We start from the raw sequence: 12,884 nt of genomic DNA on the forward strand, positions 1-12,884 counted from the left end.
TAAAAAACCTTGTTCAACACCACATCTTTCTTTAGTTACTACTCTCCAGAAAAGTTGATATTTGTGGTCTTCAGTACTCCCTCTCTCTCTTGGATCCACTACAGTGAGGTTTTTTCCTCTTCCATTCTACCATGGCAGCTCTTTTTTGAGGTTACTAGTGACCTCTTTGGTGAATTCTAATGTCAGTGAATATAGCAGCAGTCACACCATTTGATGTGGTTGATAATGTTCTATTCTTTGAAACCTTCTTCCCTTTGCTTCTGGGATATTACTGTTTATTTTCAGTTTCTTTTGCTGGTTCCTTTTCATCACTCCAACTTCTAAAAAATGAGGCAGTGTTCCAGGGATATATGTTTAGACCTCTTCTGTATTTATATTTAGTCCCTTGTGATCTCATCTCATCTAGCTAGAATTATATATTTCTAACTAAAAATTTTATCTTTGGTCTGAATTTCTTTCCTAATCTCCAGACTTGTATGTTCATGTGCATACTCAACATTTTCAGCTAGATGTCTAATTTAACTAGACATCTAGATCCCAAATTTAACATGTCACAACTGGACAACTCGTCGCCTCCTTCTTCTCTCCCACCCCCTCCAATAATTATTTCCATTCCATTCTTCCTCATCTTTTAAACGTCCACTCCTTCTTTCAGTTTCTCTGGCCCCAAACCTCATAGACATCTTGATACTCCCTTCTGATACTCCCACATCTAATTCAAATAATTATCACGAAAGTACCTTCTTTATATACTTTAAATGCTGCCTTAACTATAAATGGAACGACAATTTGCTGCCACCCCTGTAAGCAACCATAACCTCTTGCTTGTGTTATTTTCATAGTCACTAGTCTCCCCGCTGCTTCTGCACTTTTCTATTCTCAAGGCAGCAACCAGGGTGATCCTTTCAACATGAAAGTCTGGTTATTTCACTCCTGTGTTCAAACCATTCAGTGGCTTTCTATGTCCTTGAGAGTAAAAGCCAGAATATTTACTGTGCCTATAAGAGCCTCCGTTGATCTGTACCTCCTGCCTCTCTGGTTTTGTGTCCTACACAATCAGGTTTCTCCTTGGCTTCCTCTACTCTGGCCCCTAGGCATCCTCCAGGTTTCTTGAACCTGCCAAGCACAGTCTTGCTTTCGTGCCCTCAGGGATAGAGCATTGTTTTAGTCACTGCAGAGTCCCCAGGACGGTGGCTGGCTCCCGATGGGCACTCACAGTTCCTGAACGAATGAATGGCTGCTTGTCTTGTTACTCCTGATTTTGGTTACAGCCCTATGTGCATGTTTCTATAACGAAAGCATTTGAACTTCCCCTCAAACGGTATAGTCCAGTAGAAACAACTTTAGATACAAGAATATAAACTAAGTTTCAAGTCAGTTTTTGTGTATGGGAAGGGAAAATACACAGTGAAATGGTAAGGGACAGAGGAGGTAGGAAAGGAATGAAGAGAGCTAAGGCAAATGAAATAAAGAAGAGGAAAACCTGGTTTGGAAATAGGGTGACAACATGTAAAAAATTTATTCTGGGCTTGTCCCATATTTCTTTCCAGTTACATTTCTCGAGTTCTGAGTGTTGGTGATTTTCATGGACTAGACACTTCAAGTTGGACTATACTGTACCCTTCTTTTTATCAGGGATGTAGGCTCAGGTGAGATCAGGAGCCAAAACTTCATTGTTCTTCTGTGTTTTGCTCAACTCTTTTTGTTAAAGAAAAGGAGAAATTACTGAGAAAGCCTAATGGTATTCTTAGCAGTTTTTATTTTTTTTTTTTTTGTAGAAACTTCTAATGGAAGTCTCATAGTTTTAGGGAGGGATTTTCAGTGTACAAAAATGTATTGGTATGCCTGTCCTCTTGGTACTGTGCTGCCTATTTAGTTCCCCCTAAAAAAGGAGAGGAATATAAGTACATTTATTGTTTTGCATGGTAACCTAGCAGCTAGCTACAATAATCACAAGTTTAATGAGTAGTATTAAATGCATATGCTTATTTGTGCTCTTAAAGGAAAAAAAAAAAAAGAAAAATGCTTGTACAGACTTAAATGCATAGTCTAAAAATGGAATTTAGCTGATATTTAGTTGGGAAATGAGAGTGCAAGGGGAATTAATGATATGCAGATTTTTAGTATTTCATTCTGCTGAGACAAGATTTTTTTTCTTTTAACCTTTTTCCCTGAGCTGTAGGTCTCATTTCCTGTTGGTTGATTAAAAAAAAAAAAAATCTTTTAGATAAATTGTTGAAGTGAGTAGCTTGGTAGTTCCTGAATGAATAAATAATTTTATGTGCAAGTATAAATTCTCCTCAAACCAGTCTACACAGCTTCCTTTTTGTGTGTAATATGCAAAAATTTGTCTTTGTTGACTTGTGGGACTTGTATGTGGCCATAATGTGGACTTGGTTTTCACGGCTGTAGGGAGTGTGGGTGTGTATGTGTGTGTATATTTCTTTGCAGTTTTTGTAATGTGAACATGTAATTTAGACTGATATGCTGATATTTTACTTTAACTCCTAAGCACTAATTTGAACAAAAATCAGATTTGGTATTATATTTTTCTTTCACGTTAACATAAGCATGACCTTTATAATTCTTAAAAAGTCTATTTACATACCAAATAAAATGATTTTGGATGGCACACAAGAAGTGTTTGCCTATGGTTTTGAAATAATCCTAGCCTGAACAACATAGTGAATCTATTTTATAGACTAAATAGGTCATCTTCATTAGAATTCAAGATTGATGTACTTGAATTCATATGTTAGCATTTCACGTATGAAGTAACCATCTTGGGTTAATAAGATCCTTATTTCTGAGCTGGTGTGTAGTCCTACCACTAAGTTTATTTCAGCTATAGTCATGGTTTTTTGTGTGTGTGTTTTTTTTTTTTTTTTAGAGACATGGTTTTGCTCTGTTGCCCAGGCTGGAGTGTAGTGGTGTGATCATAACTCCTGGGATTGCTGTGGCTAGCTGCTAGTTTACCATGCAAAACAATAAATGTACTTATACTCCTCTCCTTTTTTAAGGGGGGACTAAATAGGCGGCACAGTACCAAGAGGACAGGCATACCAATAGAGTTTTGTACACTGAAAATCCCTCCCTAAATCTAGGAGACTTCTATTGGAGGTTTTTACATTGGCAATCTCCTGCCATTGCTTCTTGAGTAGCTGGGACAACAGGCGTGTACCACCGTGCCCAGCAGAGTAGAATTTTTTTTTTTAGAGATGGGATCTTGCTGTGTTGCCCAGGCTGGTCTTGAATTCCTAGGCTCAGGAAATCTTCCTGCCTCTGACGACCTCTCAGACAATCTCACCTTTGCTCATTAGGCTGTATGCAAGTTAGTCTGTTCAGTTTCTCAAACATGCCATGCTTGGTCTTGCCTTAGGACTTTTACACTAGTGGTTTCCTTTGTCCGAATGGTCTTTCCCAGATCTTGAGCCTGGCCCCTTAACTTTAAGGCCTCAGCTTAAATATCACCTAACGCACCACGCAGTTTAAAATCGCTTCCCCATTACTGTTTTAATTTCTTCATGGCATTTCTCAGTCCTTGAAATTATGTATTTTTATATATATTTCTTAGGAGAGCAGGGACCTCCTTTGTCTTGTTCCTGCTGTCCACAATGCCCAGAACGCTACCTGGCACCAAACAGGTGTGCAGTAAAGTGTTGAATGGATGAAACCAGCTACCGGTCTCATCTGTTCTTTGTTATGAATGATTTTAGTGTACTAGTATTTTAAACTGTCAACAGCATATTTCTTCTAACCTAGGGAAGACAGAAATTGGATCAATCAGACAAGAGCCTGGTTTTAGAACAGGGTGGGACAGTTTGGGACCTGCTCTGATCCTCAGCGTGTTCCATGGAGCCATGGTGTGCTGGAGTTGGGGAGGTGCCTGCGCCTCTCGCTCCGACTCCGCGCTCGGTGCCATCGTCTGGCAGCTTGAAACTGGCCGTGGTGGGACAGTTCCAACATGGGAATGGGCAAAAGCTACAAATCAGGGCTCTTTTTTTCAAAAGAGGTTGTGGTTCAATATTTATCAGGAGACCACTGGGTGGGCCCATGTGAAATTGCTGGTTTTTGCTTGAATATTGGTAATTTCTTATGTTTTAACCTAGTAGAGTTACTGTTTTGGTTTAAAGATAATTTCTTCATAGGAGTTACTGAAATTATCTCAGTGCTTTACCTTCTTTCTTTTTCAAAATTATGTTCTCTTCACATCTGATGATTACTTTGATATTCATTTAATGCATAAAATTAGCTACGTATATGTTTGTATGTTAATTATTTAACTGCATATCTAATAGTTTAGCTTATTCCAAAGCAGGCCCAAAAGATCTTCAGATTCCTCTGAGAGTGTTCTTGGTTTCGCTACTGAGCAGTAAATAAGCCTTTTGAAAGGTGTTCCTTTTCTAGTCAAGAAAGCAGATCTGATTCAGTTAGTGATACAGCATTATCTACCCTTTTCCCCCCATGATTGACATAAATATGTCTGAGTTCAGTTTTTTTGGGTTTTTTTTTCTGGCTTTTTTCTTCTTTTGCCCATTATTACTCTTGAAGTGCTTGCTTACATTTTGTGATCATTTACTTCTGCTACTCCGTGATTTCTTCTACAAATAAATGTCACTAAATCAATGAAATGATTCTGTCTTGTTTCTGGAGTTTTTTCCTATTATCTTTCCTATGGTTACCTGGACATTCCAGCCGATTTCCTACCCTCCCCCCAGCTCTCCAGTAAAGAGACATGAAATTACAGGCATCATTTTCTTATCTGAGGAAGTTTATTGTTTAAAAATTGAACTTTATTGGCTCAGGGAAATTTATTGGTATTTCTTGAGCAACATTTGTTTTATGTTAATTCTGAATAAGTGGATTTGAACTGGTGGTATTGAATTATTATAAAATATGACACCTACATTTCCTATCCTCTAACTCAAATTGTTCTCTCTCTTATGTACATATGAAAAAAAACTGTTTAATATAGAGCATCAGAAAGTACATATAAGGTAAAGAAGAAAACTTTACTCCTACCACCGCAGGATAACCAACCACTGGTAATATTTTGATGAATGTCCTTCCAGATAAATCAGTGAATATATGCTTTTTCACAAAAGTAAGATCTTACTATACATACTATTCTATAACATTTTACCTTAGCAAATATTATGATCATATAAGCATTGCTTTTTATTACTTCAGTTTGAAAGGGTCTTATTGGAAAGTGAAAATTTTGTTTGACAAGGGCAAAGCTGTCAGCAAAGTTGTGATTAAAAATGATGGTGTTTATGGAGAGTAGAATGTGGCAAAGTCAACTGGAGACAAGAATTACTTAAGCAGTAATTTTTTTCTCAAGAGCTCTGTCACCATTGTACAATAGCCTGATTGTTTTATACTGGCTAACAAAAACCGTTCCTGACTCTATCTATGTAAAGTAGAATTATTTTAAATAGCCCTATGGTGAAATATGGGCCTGTAAATACGTTCATATTTTTTAGACTGCCCAAGTCCTACTGATGTCTTAATATTAAAATACTTCTAGAAGAAAAATGTGTTTTTTTAACAGCCTTCATCTATGTGTAGTATGGCAGTTTTATTAGATATTGCTGCCCTTGTTATGTGTCAGAGTGAGGGAGTTCTTAGAAAAAGAAAATTTAGCATGTAAGAATTCTTATGTTAATGTTTGATTTGACTTTTGTTTTATGACTGTGAAAATTCTTGTGGAAGAATTGCTGATATGCATTGGTGTATTGCCTCCTTGGAAATTACCAGTCCCAATCTTGTCAAGTAATTGTTTGGGTCTTAAGGTAGCAATTTTTTTTGAGACAGGTCTTACTCAGTTGCTGGGGCAAGAGTGCCGGTGGAGTCGTCATATCTCACTGCAACCTCCTACTCCTCAGCTCAAGCGATCCTCCTGCCTCAGCCTCCCGAGTAGCTGGGACGACAGGCATGCGCCGCCATGCCTGGCTAATTTTTTCTGTTTGTGGTGGAGACGGGGTCTCACCCTTGCTCAAGCTGGTCTTGAACTCCTGAGCTGAAGGGATCCTCCTCCTTCGGCCTCCCAGAGTGCTAGGATTACAGGCGCCAGCCACTGTGCTGGGCCTTAAAGTAGCAATTTTTAAAGCCAATCAAAGATCCTTTAGGAGTTTTATAATTTAAATGTTTTTTGCTTTGCCACAGGAAAGGTACCTGTTACCTAGGGTAGAGTAGGCTGTCGATGTTTTGCCTTGTTTTTAGCTATGTCCTTTTCTGTGTTGTATTACTGCTTGCTCCCAAGCTCTTGCAGTCTTTTTCTGTTCAGTGGCCATTTCTCTTACCCCACAATGCCACATCCTGGACGGTGCGTGTGTTGCGGAAAGCGCTTCTCACAGGGTAAAGAAGAATAAAAAGCAGTGTAGTCACTGTGGACTTTTTTACTGAGAAATGATGTATTTCTTGTTTAGAGACTGGCAGTGTAGTCACTAAAAAATGTTTTTCATCCACATTCTATGTGTGTGAATGAACATGCAGGTGTCTCTGTTTGTTGGAAGGTAAAGTGAATCTTGAGATAAATTCGAGAAAAGTGTTTAGAATTATTCCATGCATTTTGCTGTTTTAAAAAAAATGTTATTTTTTTTGGCCGGGCGCGGTGGCTCACGCCTGTAATCCTAGCACTCTGGGAGGCCGAGGCGGGTGGATCGCTCGAGGTCAGGAGTTCGAGACTAGCCTGAGCAAGAGTGAGACCCCGTCTCTACTAAAAATAGAAAGAAATTATATGGACAACTAAAATATATATATATATATACAAAAAATTAGCCGGGCATGGTGGCGCATGCCTGTAGTCCCAGCTACTCGGGAGGCTGAGGCAGTAGGATCGCTTAAGCCCAGGAGTTTGAGGTTGCTGTGAGCTAGACTGACGCCACGGCACTCACTCTAGCCCGGGCAACAGAGTGAGACTCTGTCTCAAAAAAAAAAAAAAAAAAAAAAATGTTATTTTTAAAAAAAGTTCATTCCACAGTGAGTTTTTAGCCTCCTCATTTTACATTTATTTTATTTTTGTAAACTGTTCTAAAGAAGCTTAGTAACTAGTCACACGGTAAGTGGCAGAACTCACGTTTGAAGTCCTTTCTGATTTTTCAGAGTCAGTAAGCTTGGGAAGCACTGTAAAGTGGCGGAAAGAATATGGACTTTGGAGGTAGACACACCTCAGTTTGATCCCTAACTCTGGCACATATTTGCTGCATGGCAAGTTCTTACCCTGGGTGATTTTTATTTTCCTTTTCATTTAAGTGAGGGTAATAGGCTTATTAAGATTAAATAAAGTAATACACGTAAAGCACTTGGCTTGTACAAGATGCTAATAAATGTTTCATTTCCTTTCTGCTGCACCTTATGGTTTCAAAATATCTTGGGAGCCACTTGGACATTTCACTTAAAAGTGAATTGCAGTCAGGAAACTGGAAATAGACGTAACCCAGGTGGACTCGTATTGTAGTGACCTTCTTAATTTCCCTGTCTGAGAAGCAGAGTGGTTCTTATAACTTTCAAAATATTTGACTTCAAGGCAGGTTTTATTGTTAAAAGCTGAAATGGAACCCATTGGGATGAGTTAATTATTGCTGACCAAAATGGCAAGAAAGTAACTATTTCTACATTTCTTGAGAAAGTGAAGCATTTGTGCTGTATCCATAAGGATGGTAAATTTTAAAGGCTAAGAACTGACCCTTTGGAAAGAAATATATGATGAAAATAGGAGGGAAAAATGTTCAACCAATAATAAAAACTTTTTATCAGATTTAAGAGATGGTGCTGATTCCGACATGCGCACAGTGACACAGGTGCTGAATGCAGTGCTGGAGGGAGTACACATCTGTGGAACCTGTTTCAGAAGCACTTTGGCACATGTCACAGAGCGGAACTTAGTACTTCCGAGAGTACATCCTAAGGAAATAACCCATTTTTCTGTTTTGCGGGAGTGAGGGGAGAAATTTTTTTTTTTATTGTAACAGCCTTATTGAGATTATTCATATAACATAAACACCTTTTTAAAGTACATAAGTCAGTGTTATACAGCCCTTGCCACTATCTAATTTTACAGTATTTTCATCACCCCCCCCAAAAAAAGAAATCAGCAGTCATTCCCCGTTCTTCCCTCTCCTCAGCCCCTAACATATTTTGTCTTTCTAGATTTGCCTTGTTGGACATGTAATATAAATGGAATTATATGCTGTGTGGCCAACTGGCTTTCTTCATTTAGCATAATGTTTCAAGTGTGATCTGGAAAGTATATATCAGTACATCATTCTCTTTTATGGCTAAATATTATTCCATTGTAGGATATACAACATTTAACTTCTCTATTCACTAATGCATAGATAGTGAGTGAGTGAACCCAAACAACTGTGATGAACAACGCTGCTATGAAAATTCACGTACGGGTTTTTTTGTGTGGATATGTTTTAATTTATCTTGGATATATACCTAGGAGTGGAATTGCTGGATCATATGGTAATTCTACATTTAACATTTTGAGGAGCTGCCAGACTGTTTTCCAGAGTAGCTGTACAATTTTACATTTCTGTCAGCACAGAAGGTAATAGGTGGCCTTTTGTAACTGTCTTCTTTCACTTAGTATGTTCAAGGTTTATCCATGTTGTATGTATCAGTACTTTCTTTTCATAGCTTTATAATAAACCTTGAATTCACATAGTATAAGGTTTCTAATGGTATTCTTTTTCAAAGTTATTTTCACTATGCTATCTTTTTTGCATTTCTATGTGATTTTAGAATCAACGTCAATTTCTACAAAAAAGTCTGCTGGGATTTTAACTAGAATTGCGCTGACTCTATTGCTTAAATTGGGGAGAATTGACATGTTAACACCATTGACTGCACCGATCTATGAACATAGTATCTCTCTCTATTTGTCTTTGCACATCATTTGATAATTGATTCATAATTCATATTTTTCATATTATAAATGAACTTTTTTTACAGTGTCAGTTTCTGATTGTTCTTTGAACAATTGTTTTATAGGAATAGAGCTCGTTTTTGAGTATTGATCATGTATCCTGCAACGTTCCTAAAATCACTTTAGTTCTGCTAACAGTAGTCTTTTGGTTTTCCCAATTTCATTATAAGATTTAGCATAACCTCTGAGTTCCTTGTCAGCTTAGAGTTGAAGAATTGCGTAAGCTTATGAATTGTGATATCAATACCTTGCAAGGAATGATATGCAGCATCCCCAATATTTGTCTTCATTTTCCTTTTAATGAAATATAATATTCCTCATAATATGGAACCTTGACATTTCAAGCTACTCTTATGTAAGTAGTTGAATTTATAGGCAATTTCAGCAAAGTATTTGATTCTGAGGGAGGAATTGCTGTTTGTTTTCATGGCTGGAATTCTAGCCATCTGTTCAAATTATGTATTTTGGAGGGCGAATCAATTGCCTTGCTGATGATTTTGGGGGACAAGGAGAGTATATAGTAAGGACTTTCATGTTTGTGGCTTGAGCAGAACTGTGTGGGTCATGGTATGATTTATTGAGATGAGGAAGAATGAGGAAGCAGTGGATTTAAGAATTCTTTTTATTTATTTATTTATTTTTTTTTTATTTTTTTTTTTAGACAGAGTCTCACTCTGTTGCCCGGGCTAGAGTGAGTGCCGTGGCGTCAGCCTAGCTCACAGCAACCTCAAACTCCTAGGCTTAAGCGATCCTACTGCCTCAGCCTCCCGAGTAGCTGGGACTACAGGCACGCGCCACCATGCCCGGCTAATTTTTTCTATATATATATTTTAGTTGTCCATATAATTTCTTTCTATTTTTAGTAGAGACAGGGTCTTGCTCTTGCTCAGGCTGGTCTCGAACTCCTGACCTTGAGCGATCTACCCGCCTCGGCCTCCCAGAGTGCTAGGATTACAGGCGTGAGCCACCGCGCCCGGCCTGGATTTAAGAGTATCAATTCGGCTTGGACAGGTTAGATTTTAGGCCTGTTTGCCTACTGTGTTAAATGCTTATAGGTTTATTTGGGTGCTTGTAAATGAAGAAATATATTTTAGGTTAAAAACAGGCCTGAGGTCCCATAGCTAGTCATTTACAGAATTAGAACTGAGGTCTTGGGTGCTCTGATTAAGCCCATGTTGTTATTCCCTTATGCTATATTATATCCTCGAGGCAGAAAAACATGCCTGGCTTTGGCAATAATAAAATGTTCCCTGGGAGCTACTACAAATACGTAGCAGAGTGGAAGCTCAGCTGCCTGTGGAGTCCAGGCAGGTAACCGTGAGCCAGGTTGTAACACGAAAGAGCGGTGTTGTCTTTGGAGAACTGCGAAGTCCATGCCCCACCTAGAGGGTTCACTGTTAATCAGCCCCAGCAGATTATTACCATGTGGGAACGTGAGTGCAGTATTGCCAGATTTTCTGATTTTTCAAGAGAGCTAGAAGTGTTGATTTTTGACGTGAAGTCTTCTGATTTATAAATGTAGGTAGCTATCCTTTAACACACTGTGGAGACCAACCTTGTGTGGGTCCAACAAAAATATCTGTCTGCTGAATTCTGCTTACTGGCAATGTTTGGTAGGGTTGTACCTGGTATACTGTGGAACAACAACAGATTTATATGATGGGAAAAGGGCAGTAACCACACATAATAAGCACATTACAAGTGTTGAAGTGTAGGTTGCTTAGTTTAAACGTGGTGCTTAGTCTGATGTTTGAGTTCAGTTTTCATAAATATCAGTTAATTATAGATGGGGAAGGGGGAATTGCTCCCTGCAGCTTTTTGCCTCCTAATTCCATGCTTTCATTTGCAGATAGGGCCGGTTTGGAGTGTGTGGATTTTTGAGTGAAACCTCTTCCCCAGATGAGAAGAAACCTTCAAGGAGGAACTATTGGCAGTGAGTCTGCAGAGTCATCTGGATGCGTAATGTGGAATGTTCTAAGCCCAGACGTAGCTGAATGGGTGGCTCCACTGATGAGGAGTGGTAAGTCTGATTGTCCCCACTGATAATTAAATAACCGCAATCCTTTCCATAAAAATAGGACGAATTCTGCATTCTTAGCATTTACTAATGAACAGTAAGTTAATTTTCGTATCACTGGGAAAGACAACAGTGCAGTTTAAGAGAATTCTTTATCCCTAACAGTGTATTTAATGTATGATTTCAGAATTTGGCTTTCTTCTTCCAGTTAGGCACATCTCTTCCTTTGCTTATGTATTTTTCTTTTTTATTTCTTCTTCATTCCAAGGCCGGAAATATTCTTGAAATATTCAGCCAACACTGAAGTGATGGTCATGATGGTTACCGGTATCCATGGTAATTTAGTTGTAGTGGATCTCATTCCCTCTGGAAGTGATTGTTCTAGTAATGGATATGAGAGACAGTTCTGGCTGATGGGAGATAAAAGAGAACTCTGCAAGAGGCTTCTGGGGAAGGTTTTCTTGCATTTGAGAAAAGGAAGAAAAAAGATGGTTCCTCTTCTCTCCAGGGCTGGTTTTATCTGGATGTGACATCTGGGAGTGCTGTAGCCGTTTTTCTAGTAGCTCAAAGGCGATGCCTCCATGATGGAGGGCAGCACCAACAGGATTGCAGAAAAGTAGAACTGGAGCCCCGTTTACTGTGCCTAGAGCCACCCTATCTGAATTGCTTTATTGTTTAAGTAATTTTGCCTTGAGATTTTGTGTTATTTGCTATAGAAATCATCCACATTCGTTTGATTTCTTCCTTTTCTGATTACCCAAAGCCCTATCTTTTAGTGTCTCAGGCATTTCTACTTGATTATGTTTTATGCTGTTCAGGACTGTTTGAAGTCAAAGGCTATGTTTATATCCCTATCGTGTCTGACATTAATGCGCTCTTCTTAGTGAATTCCTAAGTACATATTTGTTGAACTGAATTATTTGAATGGTGGAGTATTTGAAAAACCAGTTCACGGAATTGAATAGAGATTTTCTTCTAATTCACATCCTTTTCTTTAACCACACTACTTCCCTCTAGGATTATTAGTGAAGTTTGACTTTTTATTTAAGATGACTAGTGTGTAATATGTGTTCAGGTGGTTAGTTCTACTCTAAAACATACTGCTTGGATTTTGCCTTTTGTTTTTGTGCAACTTTACCATCAGAACCAGAATACTCGTACATGTTTGAGTATTGGCTTTCAGTCTAATAAATGCAATTTTGCTTTCTTCTCCATTGTAAAATCTGAGAGTAAACTTTGTGTTTTCTGTGCTAATTGTAAGACTGAGGGACGTGAACATTCGAAAACAGTTCAGGAATGATTTGTATTTGGCTTTGGAGTGCGCATTCACAGTAAGATTCCCTAAAGTGCGCATCCCCCACTGTGTTCCTGGGACCCTGTGTTTTGGGCGGGGCAAGAGAAGAGGTGTGGTGGTGAGTATGGTAAGAGGGGTCTTGAGCCATAGGATGGATTATCTAGTTGCTTATATTTTAAGGCTGTATGAAACAAACCACTCCTTTTTTTTTTTCTTTCTTCCTTTCTTTTTTGCCACAGTCAAGATATTCCTGTACTCTTCTATCTTTTAAGTTGTTATGATAATCTCAAAAAAGTATGGGGTAAGGAGCTCTTTTTCTTCTTGAAAATCCATGGTGTTGCTTTCAGTTATGTTAACAAGAACAATCATGAACTTGTGGTTTTGATTTTACCAGGTAATCTAGTAGTACATTTTGAATCCTTCAAAAAGTGATTTACATTAAGGGAAAATTTTAATTTTTTTTTCTTGATAGGTTGTGATGAAAATCTGGGAGAGTAATTTTTAAGAAGATAGGGAAAGTTATATGATGTGCTTTACCCATCAGTTTAAATGCAGTAATATCGTTGTTTAGTAATATAAGAAATTTAAATCACTAAGGTCAACTTTAATGTGCTTTGTTTCATATAAGTTTTGAT

The 12,884-nt window shown here is 38.2% G+C and overlaps 1 long non-coding RNA gene and 1 pseudogene across 1 annotated transcript in view; one reads left to right on the top strand and one right to left on the bottom strand.

Annotated features, from left to right (window-relative positions):
* LOC138376170 (programmed cell death protein 1-like) overlaps window positions 1-12,884 on the bottom strand; it is a 221,197-nt pseudogene that overhangs the window by 78,120 nt on the left and 130,193 nt on the right.
* LOC138376253 (uncharacterized) overlaps window positions 1-12,884 on the top strand; it is a 28,016-nt gene that overhangs the window by 6,427 nt on the left and 8,705 nt on the right. The window contains exon 3 of the long non-coding RNA XR_011231655.1: window positions 10,788-10,958. This is a non-coding gene — a long non-coding RNA (uncharacterized lncRNA). The remainder of the gene's footprint in view (window positions 1-10,787; window positions 10,959-12,884) is intronic.

This window comes from Eulemur rufifrons, chromosome 28 (assembly GCF_041146395.1).
Source record: "Eulemur rufifrons isolate Redbay chromosome 28, OSU_ERuf_1, whole genome shotgun sequence".
Lineage (NCBI taxonomy): Eukaryota > Metazoa > Chordata > Mammalia > Primates > Lemuridae > Eulemur > Eulemur rufifrons.